The 14,238-nt window shown below is 36.7% G+C and overlaps 1 protein-coding gene across 3 annotated transcripts in view; it reads right to left on the reverse strand.

The window, feature by feature from the left end:
- Positions 1 to 14,238, reverse strand: part of LOC149789678 (dipeptidyl peptidase 4-like) — a 255,050-nt gene that overhangs the window by 148,584 nt on the left and 92,228 nt on the right. The window lies entirely within an intron of this gene.

A 14,238-nucleotide genomic window follows, 5' to 3' on the forward strand; every position in this document is an offset into this window, starting at 1 on the left:
ACTCGAAACTAAATCCACAAGTGCAGATTCATCATTACACAACGACAACATTATTTATGCGCACATAACTCCGCCCAGATAAACTAATCGCGCGCTAGACATAACTTTTGAAAGAAAATGGCGTTTTGGTCTACTAAAATTGAAATTTAGTTTCATATTGTGAATGAATGCGCATTGCAACCACTATTCCATTTGATCTGGAATGAATTTATTTTGGTATTTTTGTCGATTCTAAGAAATTTCGTGATTATGGACTGGATTCATCTGTGCAAATTCTACATGAAATACATCGGCTTGAAATAGCGAGAGAGAAGCTTGTTGACATCTGCAAGTGAGTTTCTGTTCTGTCATTGAATATTTAAAATCATAATGAATTTAATGTTTATTTCATTTTGAGAGCACTAAGGAGGATGTAATTGCACTTGGAATATAGTCGAAATTACAGTACAATTTCGATTTGTGTAAACAAGCTTGAGAACCCATGACATGGCTCATGTAATTAGGATTTTCAGAACTAAAAGTAAATTCAGTATGTAAAACTGGAAGTAAATATTTTGCCATCCTGATTACCAGCTAAAGAAGACAGTTTACGCCTTGTCATTTGCATGTTGTTGTTTTTTTTGTAGGTACCCGTAAATTTTATGAAATCTTGCATATCCCACCTAAATCCGAAACATTGTATCAAACAAGTTAACACAGAATGTATCAAAGCAGCTGGAACGTGACAGTCCACGAAACATCTGCTTTAGTTCATTCAGAAGCAAATTCAAGCAACCACAACGTAAAGCGCCTACTCTGTGAGTGTACAGATTTGTTTACAAATCAAAAGTGCTGGCGTGTGCGTCCATTGTTTATTTACAATAGAAAGTAGTTCCTTGATGAATGCAATATAAAGTGGCGCGCAGAGTTAACGGAGAAACAAATGAGCATATACTAACTGCCTGTTCAATACTACAACAAAAAGAGTTGCATACGTCATTACGTCATAAGCAGTGTCAGTGAGTGCACGCGTGCGGGGCTAGTATATTCACACGCTCTCTCCCTTTGGTAAACTGATGTGGCGAACGAAGACTGAGCGAAAAGTTTATATCGGTGCCCTCATGAAACGCGAAATGGTGATCCATGCTAAATGGGTCTTTTGTTTTGCTATTTTAGGAGAAATTCACAAATATCTGGCATTCTGAGATCAATTGCATAAATTATCCACACACACACACACACACACACACACACACACACACACACAATGCAAAGCACCATTAGCAGAAATAACTAATGTAGAATTGACTAAAAAGTCGAAGCTTGCATCAAGGCTCACCGATCTATACATAGACCAAATACGAATGATACTAAACCAGTCACGTCTCACTGCAATTAGTTACCATAGTAACGATAAGTTGCAATGGAAATACATGTACTGTAATGTGCATATCCCGGTGTAACATGGCATGAGATAATGTTGTCAAAATGGTTGATTAAAATCATTGGCTTTTCCTTTGTAAACCAAACAATGTATTACAATGAGGCGGAACAAATGTTGAGTAATGTTTTGAACACTAACCGTATGTACTCTCTTATAAGTTAGATCCAACTGAAAACAATACAGACGCCGATCAGCCTTGGCAAATGTACTGGTAGATAGGGGTCTACGTTGTTTGGTCTACTGTTTACTCCTAATAACTGCATAGACCTAGACCTGTCGGCGCATTATTCCGCGTTAGAACTGAGTCTGTGCAGTTTTCACAAGGACACAACATGTACGGTAGCCTATACAAACTATAAAGACCAGCTGAGACAATATGCATACAATGACGTTTTGAGATATCACAAAGACGCATTTTAAGTGATGCCCTTGCACTAAATAATATCATTGCGCAAACTAAGTATTAAGTTCACTAAATTGAAAATGCCGAGACTGTCATTTAATAACAACTTCGCCTAGACCTGCGTTTGTTGCCACAGAAACGCAAGGCTTCCGTGGCATATAAATAAGATTTGGTCCAAGATTATAAGAGATCGATCGAGAGTTGTTATTCAGCAACTGGCGGCATGTGGGCAAACTTGCGGCAGAAAATAGGAATGTGATTCAAAAGAGTGCACAGAGAGAGAGAGAGAGAGAGAGAGAGAGAGAGAGACATAGAGAGAGACAGAGAGAGAGAACAGTGCTAGTTTTAGTAATATTTAACACCATTCTATTTTTTATTTGTTTATATTATACAATGAAGGCGAGTAAAAAAGGTATGGAGAAAGTATTTTGGGGGTAAATACAATTGGGATCAGATAATGTTCTTTACAAGACGACAAGTCTTGTTTTCATTCTTTGTCTTTCTAAATGGAGATAGAATTTATCAAAAGCGAGAACCTAATGGAGTTTATTATTACTTCGATAGCACGTCATAGCAATTGGAATAACATATTTCACCCTGCCATTCCCTCCTATCCACCTCCTTACAGTTCCCCCACTGACCGAGACCCAGCCATAGTGATCTAGCGGGCCTTATACATTTCAAGTTGAATGAAATCCATACAAGCTCTTTAGGAGACTGATGGGGAGACGTCAATACAGACAGACAGACGGACGGTTAGATGGAGGTATGCTAACCCACTCCACCGATAGAACGGTTGAGGCGGAAAAAGGGGATTTAAAAATAAAATAAATGAATCGAAGAAAATTGTGACAAACTGAACAGATTCCACGTGCAACAGACATGTCTTATATTGACATGCATTGCATGGGTAGGGGCCCCGAGTGGCCGAGTGGTCTAAAGCGCTCTCCGTTACGGACCACTGCCATCTCACCTCTGTCTGCGTGGGTTCGAGTCTAGCATTCGGCCTATGTGGGTATGTGAGAAAGCATGCCAGTAGCTTCTCGTGGGTCGGTGGTTCTTCCCAGGGTTTTTCCGGGTTCTTCCTCCACCATTAATACTGGCCGCCATGCATAGCCTATCGTGTGCTGAAAAATGGCGTTAAACCCCACAACAACAACAACAACAACAATTGCATGGGTATGTCTTGTATGGACATGCTTTGTACGGACATGTTTCAAATGGACATGCTTTGTTGTTGTTGTTGTTGTTGTTGTAGGGTTTAACGCCATTTTTCAGCACACGATAGGCTATAAAATGCGGCCAGTATTAATGGTGGAGGAAGAACCCAGGAAAACCCCAGAAAGAACCACCGACCCACGGATATGCTTTGTAGAGATATGCCTTGTATGGACATGCTTTGTGTAGATATACTTTGGACGGATATGCTTTGTAAAGATATGCCTTGCATTGACATACTTTGTGTATATATAATTTTGGATGGATATGCGTTGTGTTGATATACTTTGGATGGATATGCTTTGTTGAGATATGCATTGTATGGACATGCTTTGTGAAGATATACTTTGGATGGACATGCTTTGTGTAGATATACTTTGGATGGACATGCTTTGTGTAGATATATTTTGGATGGATATGCTTTGTAGAGATATGCCTTGTATGGACATGCTTTGTGTAGATATACTTTGAACGGATATGCTTTGTAAAGATATGCCTTGTATTGACATGCTTTGTGTATATATAATTTTGGATGGATATGCGTTGTGTTGATATACTTTGGATGGATATGCTTTGTAGAGATATGCTTTGCATGGACATGCTTTGTGTGTATATACTCTGGATGGACATGCTTTGTGTAGACATACTTTGGATGGATATGCTTTGTAGAGATATCCTTTGTATGGACATGCTTTGTACTGATATACTTTGGATGGATATGCTTTGTAGAGATATGCCTTGTATGGACATGCTTTGTGTATATATACTTTGGATGGACATGCTTTGTGTAGATATACTTTGGATGTATATGCTTTGTGTAGATATACTTTGGATGGATATGCTTTGTAGACATATGCCTTGTATGGACATGCTTTGTGTATATATACTTTGGATGGACATGCTTTGTATAGATATGCTTTGGATGTATATGCTTTGTATAAATATGCCTTGTGTGGACATGCTTTGTGTAGATATACTTTGGATGTATATGCTTTGTAGAGAAATGCCTTGTGTGCACATGCTTTGTGAAGATATACTTTGGATGTATACGCTTTGTAGAGATATGCCTTGTATGGACATGCTTTGTGTAGACATACTTTGGATGTATACGCTTTGTAGAGATATGCCTTGTATGGACATGCTTTGTATAGACATATTTAGGATGTATACACTTTGTAGAGATATGCCTTGTATGGACATGCTTTGTATAGACATGCTTTGTATAGACATATTTTGTATGGCTCTCAAAAGCGTCTAAAGTCAAGAATGCATCTCATGTATCAATGCTCTAATTTTTCAGGTCTTATTATAATGTTGAAAATGAAATAAATTGTGAAAATTTAGAGCACTGATACATAAAATGCATTCTTGACACAACAACAACTGTCAATGAGTTAACTAAAGCTCTCTCAGAAACGCACTGATCTGTAAACCCAGCTGAGTACACCACTTTCACAATATACTCCAAGAGTCAGAAACGTACTCATCGTATATTAATTACTATGACTACATACTGACAGGATGGACTTGTATATTAATTACTATGAATACATATTGACAGGATGGACTTGTATATTAATTACTATGAATACATATTGACAGGATGGACTTGTATATTAATTACTATGACTACATATTTACAGGATGGACTTGTATATTAATTACTATGACTACATACTGACAGGATGGACCTGTATATTAATTACTATGACTACATACTGACAGGATGGACTTGTATATTAATTACTATGACTACATACTGACAGGATGGACCTGTATATTAATTACTATGACTACATACTGACAGGATGGACTTGTATATTAATTACTATGAATACATGTTGACCAGATTGACTCGCACATTACTATTAATAAATAACATAATATAACATATTTTTACGACACTCCACGCTCCGTCATGATCGCTATACAGAAAAACATCTGGTATTAAGTGGAATAAAGTTATTGGAGAAAAGTTGTCTCCTATAGTACAAGATTTATGGCGAACTGAATTATTTCCCTTTAATTTAGCGTTGGGAATTTTATATATGTCTAACTTAATAGTGATTTTAACATGTACTAAATGAGACGCCTTTTCAGTTTTCTAAAACAAATATACTTCATCAGACTAAAAATGATTGATACAAACCTTGGTAATACATAATAAATACCAACCTTGATAATGCGTAATAAGTGCAAACCTTGATAACACGTGATAACTACAAACCTTGATAACATGTGATACCCACAATCACATTAAACACGTGACAACTGGAAACCTTGATAAGACGTAATAACTACACACCCTGATTATACGTTAGCTTACCTTGATAACACGAAAGTTCAGTTATTTTAACAGCCAATGTAATTAACACTTCATTTCGAAGTATAACTTACAGAAGACGATAGTCGACCCATAACTGTACGTACATATCGGCCGATTCTACAAGTTATTGAGAGTAAATCTGGTACATTTTTGTGATTTGATTGGTGTATCCATTAAGGCAGTGAAACTGTTTCCAAAAGAGAATTTAGTACCACTCAAACCTATGATATCCTGACATCAAAAAAATGGGGGAAAACACAATGATTTTCCAAGATGACCGAATGTCATCAACTACCGTAGTTTGATAAAATGCATGCTTCTGACTAAAATTGACGCTCAAATATCAAACTTCTCTGTATCGTTGAAGTTTATTGTTATAATGTCCAATTCCAACAAGCATTGTCCGCAGACACACACACACAAATATATATAAACATATGCATACATATATCACCACCCTAGGTAAACTACCACAGTTTACTGCGTGCTACGTACTCTGTCGCCAGTTTACTGTGTGCTACTTACCCTGTCACCACAGCTTACTTTGTGTTACGTACGCTGTCACCACAGTTTACTGTGTGCTACGAACACTGTCATCAGTTTACTGTGTGCTACGTACATTCTCACCACAGTTTACTATGTGCGATGAACACTGTGACTAGTTTACTGTGTGCTTCGTACACTGTCACCACAGTTTACTTTCTGCGAAGTACACGGTCACCGCAGTTTACTGTGTGCTACGTACGCTCTCACCACAGTTTACTGTGTGTTATGTACGCTGTCACCAGTTTACCGTGTGTTACGTACACTATCAGCACAGTTTACTGCGAGTTACGTACGCTCTCACATCAGTTTTCTGTGTGCTACGTACGCTTTCACCACAGTTTACTGTGTTACGTACGCTATCACCAGTTTATTGTGTGCTACGTACACTGTCACCACAGATTATGCTCACCAGTTTATTGTGTACTACTTACGCTGTCACCACAGATTATGCAAAACAAAACGCAACCATATATCAACTGAAATATTTAAAACTTAGATTTGAAATGACAGAAAGGAATATATGTGAATTATTAATCTGTAATTAATATAAATATTTTCTAGGTCCATGTCCTCACTTTATAGCATCAATGTAACTGGGTATAAAATTAATTTAACTGGGTATAGGATTATTAATGTAACTGGGTATAAAATTATTAATGTAACTGGGTATAACATTAATGTCACTGTGTATAGCATTAATGTAACTGGGTATATCATTAATGTAACTGGATATAGCATTAATGTAACTGGGTATAGCATTATTAATGTAACTGGGTATAATATTATTAATGTAACTGTGTATAGCATTAATGTAACTGGGTATAGCATTAATGTAACTGGGTATAGCATTATTAATGTAACTGGGTATAACATTATTAATGTAACTGGGTATACATTAATGTAACTGTGTATAGCATTAATGTAACTGGTATAGCATTATTAATGTAACTGGGTATAGCATTAATGTAACTGGGTATATCATTAATGTAACTGGGTATATAACATTAATGTTACTGGACATAACATTAATGTAACTGTGTATAGCAGTAATGCATCTGTGTATAGCATTGATGTAACTGGGTATAGCATTAATTTAACTGGTATAACATTATTAATGTAACTAGGTATAGCATTAATGCAACAGATTATAGCATTAATGTAACCGGGTAAAGCATTAATGTAACTGGGTAAAGCATTAATGTTACTGGGTAAAGCATTAATGTTACTGGGTATATCATTATTCTTTTGCAGTGTCAGCTAGTTAAATGCAGACGTGTCATTTTTGTCTACAAGAAAAAGCCAGAAAAATGTCCTCTTGCATAATTTTTATATTTATAACGTACGCTGAAATTTACCGAACAAATACATCCAAAAACTATTTAGAGAAATTGAACTAAGTGCAGTTATAAAATAATTCTCCTTTCATCACTTTCTGGAACCTGAATGTATATTTTTCGTGCAAGTCATGGTATTTGTGTCCGTGCAAGTCATGGTGTACGAGTCCGTACAATTCATGGTGTACGAGTCCGTGCAATTCATGGTGTTTTTCTCAATTCTACATTTCATTGTAGCTCTACAAATGAAAAAATCCAAAACTTGACAAGCGCATCACCACTCTTGCCCTCCATTTCAACAGATTACACAAACTAGTGAAGTGATTGTGTCAGAATCGATTTATCTCCATCACCAAACTATAAACATTGCTTGTCATCTGGCTGACTGAAGGCGGTAAAGAAAACGCAACGGGATGAGCCGTGAATGACTTGTAAACACACGGAGGAGTGCACGAGGAGGATAAAAGCGAAATTTCGGTCGACGGTTGATGCTCGAAGTAGCGCACGTCAAATAAAATACTTCTTTATTAATTGGCAATGTTCGCTTCATTTCGGCCATAATTATGCCACAAAGCAGTTAAACAATGAATTCACGTCTGTTCCAGCGCGATAACCTTTGAAAGAATATTGGTGATTGCCATTAAGGAAAAACATCTCGCCTTCTGACTGATGATATTCCTAAAAATAAATATTCTGTAATATATCCCAGATGGTGTTACCGTACTGGAATGCATTGTAGTTCATGATCCAATACATAATGCCATTACCATTATACAAAAATCTACAAAGATTTAGGTAGCTAGGTAGGGAGATCGGTACGTTCATACGTACGTACACATAGTAAAGCTACCATAACTCAATCATCATTCACTCGAGTGAAATGCACGAATCGAACGTCGCTCATTACCTTCAGAAAGCTTTCTCTTTACTGCAATTTCAAACACCCAAAATAGCCAATACGCAGAACCTAAATTTAGTGCCACGAACACTTCGAGCTGTCCAATCTTTAACTCTCTTAGTATCTGTGTTGATCGGAATGATGTTTGCATGCATCACTATTGGTACGAATATAGGAGCTTCGCACTATGACGTCCGTATCGCCACAGGTATGAAAGCATCAGCTTCGTAACGACGACTCGTGCATCATTACAGGTATTACTACTATATATTATTAAAATAATATAAACGAGTGAGAAGCAACAAGCTTTGAACAATTCAACAAATAATTTTCCCTATAATACACAGTGAAAATGTAAAAAGGGAACTTACGGTATTGCGAATTAAGTCCCAAAGAATCCTAGAGTTACAGATACAAGTCCTAATGAATAACATTCTGAATAAACTTTAGTGATATTCCAAAATGAATAACAGAACGAAGGAAGCGTTGATGTGTCCGTGGTGGCCCGCGAAGTGGTGATGTGCCAACATTCTCTTTTGGATCACAGTAATACAATCCAAAAGTACATCCTTATTTGAAATTTCACAATAAATTCAAGTCATTATTTTGATGAGCACTTTGCATTTCCATTGAAAAAATAATTGGAATAAACAAAATTCCAGCCCAAATGATCTAGTGGACACAACAATAATACAATTGATTCTGCTCATATCCAAAAGCATGAACGAACAATTTCTAGAAAAACATGATTATATATTCCTCTATTTGAACACAGGTCACAATTAGAATTTTGTTGGCTTGATTTCGCTTGCGAAGATTAGGAAATTAGAATTTATAAAATAAACTAATACCTAATGGAAAACAACCCATTATACTAGTGGTTCCCAAACTATTTCGGGCAACCGCCCCCTTGGTTATCTTCAGCGCCCCTTTCCTTACCCCGTCAAAAGCATTATTCATCATTAGCGCCCCCTTGGTAATCCCACCGCCACTCGGTGGTGGTACCGCCCACTTTGGGAACCACTGCTCTATCCGATTCCTAATGGTTACAAATAAAATCTGAGTTATAATTAGAATATCCTTGACACAGGCCAAGATAATAATCCTAATAGTATAACATACTCATAGGAAACTATTTGATAGGTATTAGTCGTTTACAAAATATGAAAAACAGGTAAAGTAAAAACTGAATTTGATTTTGGACAAGGACAAGCTCAACTTTCAATTTTCTATAACATATAATGAAAGTAAAAATAAAACCAATTAACAAACAATGCAAATTAAATATACATAACACAGTTATACATACTACGTGCGCTTCCTATCATGACTGATCAAAAGGTCGTTACACTTTATATATCATGCGTGCAGTTTAATATTTTTGAGATGACAACTTGATTACAATCACCTCATGTGGTTTTAATTGGTCCAAATAAGCCCATGAAATTACTGCGCAATTTTATGTTTCCTGATTGGCTAAGACCGTTTAAATTTTCCTTGCCTTGCCTTCTGGAACTTTATTTGTTTTACTATCATTATCAACAGTTAGGCGGCCATGTTTCGAATCAATCGACTGCCCAAGTGACATTGGTAGAAAAGGCTAAGGCTATCGAAGTCGTTCCAATTTACCATACATGGAGGTCTTTACAAATAAAATTAAGGGTATTGGTCAATGGACAGATGGTGGTGGTGAGTGGGTCCAGGAACATAGACACCAGCCTATGACACACGCGATTTGAATGTCAGCTTATACGAGTAAATAAGCTCACACACGTTTTGAGAAGAATGTTTGCATGTCTTCCAACTGACATTCTCCAACCACAGCAGGATGCAATTCCGACTCCAAATAAAATGTGTGTATATATATATATATATATATATATATATATATATATATATATATATATATATATATATAGTGTGTGTGTGTGTGTGTGTGTGTGTGTTATTTTGATTTTTAACGTAGCTTTAACAATTTTTCAGTCATATCACTACGATGTCTGCAGTGTGACAGTTTATAGTGATGTCTAGCACTGGGGCATCATGGCGCAGACATGTCACAAGACGTCCCACCCAGTCACATTATCCTGACACCAGGCCGACCAGTCCTAGCACTAACCTCTTAATGCTGAGCGCCAAGCGAGGCATCTGTTAGTACCATTTTTGTAAGTATTTGGTATGACTCGGCCAGGGATCGAACCCACGACCTCCCACATCCGAGACGGACGCTCTAACCACCAGGCCACCGGAGCGGTCTCTGTGTCTATAGTACAAATCAAAATGAAACAATGCAAATGTATGGTCACAAACACATTAAATCTGGAATTCCTGAATTCAATAATCATCCCTACACACGAATATCCATCAACTGGAATGTTTAGCAGTGGAATTGACATACTTTAGGTTAAAGCATTGCAAACATTCTAATCGAAGTATACACCTACATGTAAGTCTTGTCTGTCATACTGTACCAAGAGTTTTCAACAGAGATCTAGTGCTGAAAAAAGGTTAACTGGGTCAAATGTTCTATTGACTCGGAAGTATTGTTGCTCTTTTGAATTATAGTTTGTAAAACAAAACAGACTTTGAAATGTTACTGGTTCGACAACTGCGCATCCAACGAACGGGACTATTTGTGCTTTATACGTTACAAGTGCAAGGTGCATAGACTAAATCAGAATGAACGAAATTATTCCTTTTCTTCTCTCTAAGGTATTTCCTTTAAAAATAAAACCTATACGATTGTTGTTGTTGTTGTTGTAGGGTTTAACGCCATTTTCAGCACACGATAGGCTATACATGGCGGCCAGTATTAATAGTGGAGGAAGAACCCGGGAAATACCCGGAAAGAACCACCGACCCTCGAGAAGCTACTGGCAAGCTTTCTCACATAACCACGTTGGCCGATTCCGAGACTCGAACCCACGCAGACAGAAGTGAGATGGCAGTTATCCGTAACGGAGAGCGCTTTAGACCACTCGGCCCCCACTGGGGGCCCCAAACCTATATGATGAGCAGAATCTCAAATGGGTAATTAGTTGATATTAATGAAACTCGTTTAATAAATTCAGTGTTAAGTCTTGACCCATTTTATATCCTCTTATTATGTATCAATACTGGTATGACTGTACGGTATGTGTGGGTAGGCGTGTGTGCATGCGTGCGTGCGTGTGTGTTTTTTGTACACGCGATTGTCCCCCTTATCTAAAACAAAATTCGCTTTCAATTCTACTTCAAGGAAACAACTAGATTGTCCTTATGACATGATGAGGTAGTACAGCCTCAACAACTAAATGCACGTGCTTAATCCTGGTTGTGCTTAATCCTGGTTATCAGGAAGTAAGGTTATCTTAATATCGATAATCGTCATAATAAGAAGGTATTGCAAAACTGATCACTGCCATAAACACATGGTATTGTGAAATTCGATAATCGCCATAATAACACGGTATTGTGAAATGCATCATTGTAACAATATCACGACATTGCAAACTCAGTAATCGACAAGATAACACGGTATCGTGAAATGCATACGTGTAACCATAAACACGGCATTGCAAAATCGATAATCGTCATTATAACACGGTATTGCGAAATGCATAATTGTAGCAATAACAAGGCATTGCGAAATCGATAATCGCCATAATAACACGGTATTGCGAAATGTATAATTGTAACAATAACAGGGCATTGCGAAATGTATAATTGTAACAATAACATGACATTGCGAAATCGATAATCGCCATAATAACACGGCATTGCAAAATCGATAATCGCCAGAATCTCATTATTACCAGGACCAATACCGATGAATTATGCATTGATGAAAGAGGTAAAAAGAAGTAGATTGGATCACTATGGATATATATGAACTATATGAAGTGGACACGATTACTGTGGATATATGTCTTGTATGAAGTAGACTGGATCACGGTGGATATAGATGTACTGTATGAAGTAGAATGGATCAATATTTATAGGTTACTGCCTTTGTATATAAAAATATGAGCGAGTTTTTCTGATGGAAATACTGCATGACCTTGAGAGTACAGTATATCCATCCAACAAAACGAGTTCATATCTTCCCATACAAATGCAGTACCCTTTTTATTATATGCTCATTTTCTTTTTCTACATAAGGTTAATTATGTCAACGAACATACACTACACGAAACAAAGTAACTAAATGTATGCCGTATTCCGAACTTAACACACAGGCGAAGCGCAGATTCATCATTACACAACAACAACATTATTAATGCGCACATAACTCCGCCCAGATAGATCTGAACTTATTTGCGAGCTAGACATAACATTCGAAAGAAAATGGCGTTTTGGTCTACTTAAAATTGAAATTTGGAACCATATCGTGAATGAATGCGTATTGCAACAACTTTTTCATTTGATCTGGAATGAATAGACGTTTGTATTTTTGTCGTCTCTACGAAATTTCGTGATTATGGACTGGATGTATTTGTGCTAAATCTGCATGACGTACATCGGATTCCAGCGGCGACGGAGCAGCGTGTTGACATCTGCAAGTGTGCTTCTGCTCTGTCATTTGTTGTTTGAAATCAAAATGTGGGGAAAATATGAAGTCTTTCAATTGCAATTACCATAAAGACTCTATATAATATAACGTTTATTTCATTTTTAGTGCAGTAAGGAGGATGTAATTATTTTTGGAATATAGTCAAAATAACAGTACAATTTCGAAATGCGTAATCAAGCTTGAGAATCCATGACATGGCTCATGTAATTCGGATTTGCAGAACTAAGAAAGTACATTTTGAGGAACTTCAGGATGTACAACTGTAAGTATATTTTTGCCATTCTTATTGCCAGCTAAAGAAGACAGCTTATGCCTTGTCATTTGCATGTTATTTGTAAGGACCCTTTCTGACGTCTATAGCGAGTCTAAATCCGAAACAAAGTATCAAAAAGCTAACGCACAATATGGCAAAGCAGCTCGTGTGTGGCAGTCCATAAAACATCTGCTTTAGTTTATTCACATGGTTTACTTCATCCACAGACAAATAAAATGAATCACATGTGCTATCGTCTGCATCCATTATTTGTTTTTATTCACCCGAGTTAAAATGAAGTACACGCGAGTGCAAAATCGTAAAATACTGAACGATTCTGACAATGTAAAGTTAACGGAGAAAAAAATGAGCATATAATAAAAATTTATATGTACTGTATGAAGTAGACTGGATTACTATGGATACATAAATATAATGGATGATGCACACTGGATCACTGGATATATATGTACTGTTTGAAGTAGACTGGATCACTATGGATATATAAATATAATGTATGATGTAGACTGGAGCACGGTGGATATGTATGTACTGTATGAAATAGACTGGATCACCAGGGATATGTAAATATACTGTATGATGTAGACTGGATCAATGTGGATATATATATATATATATATATATATATATATATATATATATATATATATATATATATATATATATATATATATATATATGAACTGTATGAATATGCGAGATTAATACAACAATATGTATTGACAGAAGTTACTGATGATGTCTGGTGCACAACATTATACTAATTTAAAAACCTCAAAGCATTGCTACAAAATTTCATGGCTGACATACTTCGATGGGATGACAGTGCAGGAATAGAGAACTAGCCAGTAAATCATAAGATGACGATCAAGTCAATCCCATATTATATACAATAGGCAAACTATAACCATGTCAAAATATATAAGATGGCTGCAATTGCACAAGTTCAATAAAAAGAAACTTGCCTAGTGAATTCAAGCTTGAAAAGGAAACGGTCGCATGTTTCGACAATGTATAAGCCATCCAGGTCCACTCGACTTGTGAACACTGTTATGGTCACTGGATTCTACTAATGAACACTATTTTGGTCATTTGACTAGACTAAGGAACACTAATATTGTCATTGGACTCGACTAAGGAAAACTAATATGGTCATTGGACTCGACTAAGGAAAACTAATATGGTCATTGGACTCGACTAAGGAAAACTAATATGGTCATTTGACTCGACTAAGGAACACTAATATTGTCATTTGACTAGACTA

This window comes from Sinohyriopsis cumingii, chromosome 10, assembly GCF_028554795.1.
Source record: "Sinohyriopsis cumingii isolate HCF-2022 chromosome 10, ASM2855479v2, whole genome shotgun sequence".
Lineage (NCBI taxonomy): Eukaryota > Metazoa > Mollusca > Bivalvia > Unionida > Unionidae > Sinohyriopsis > Sinohyriopsis cumingii.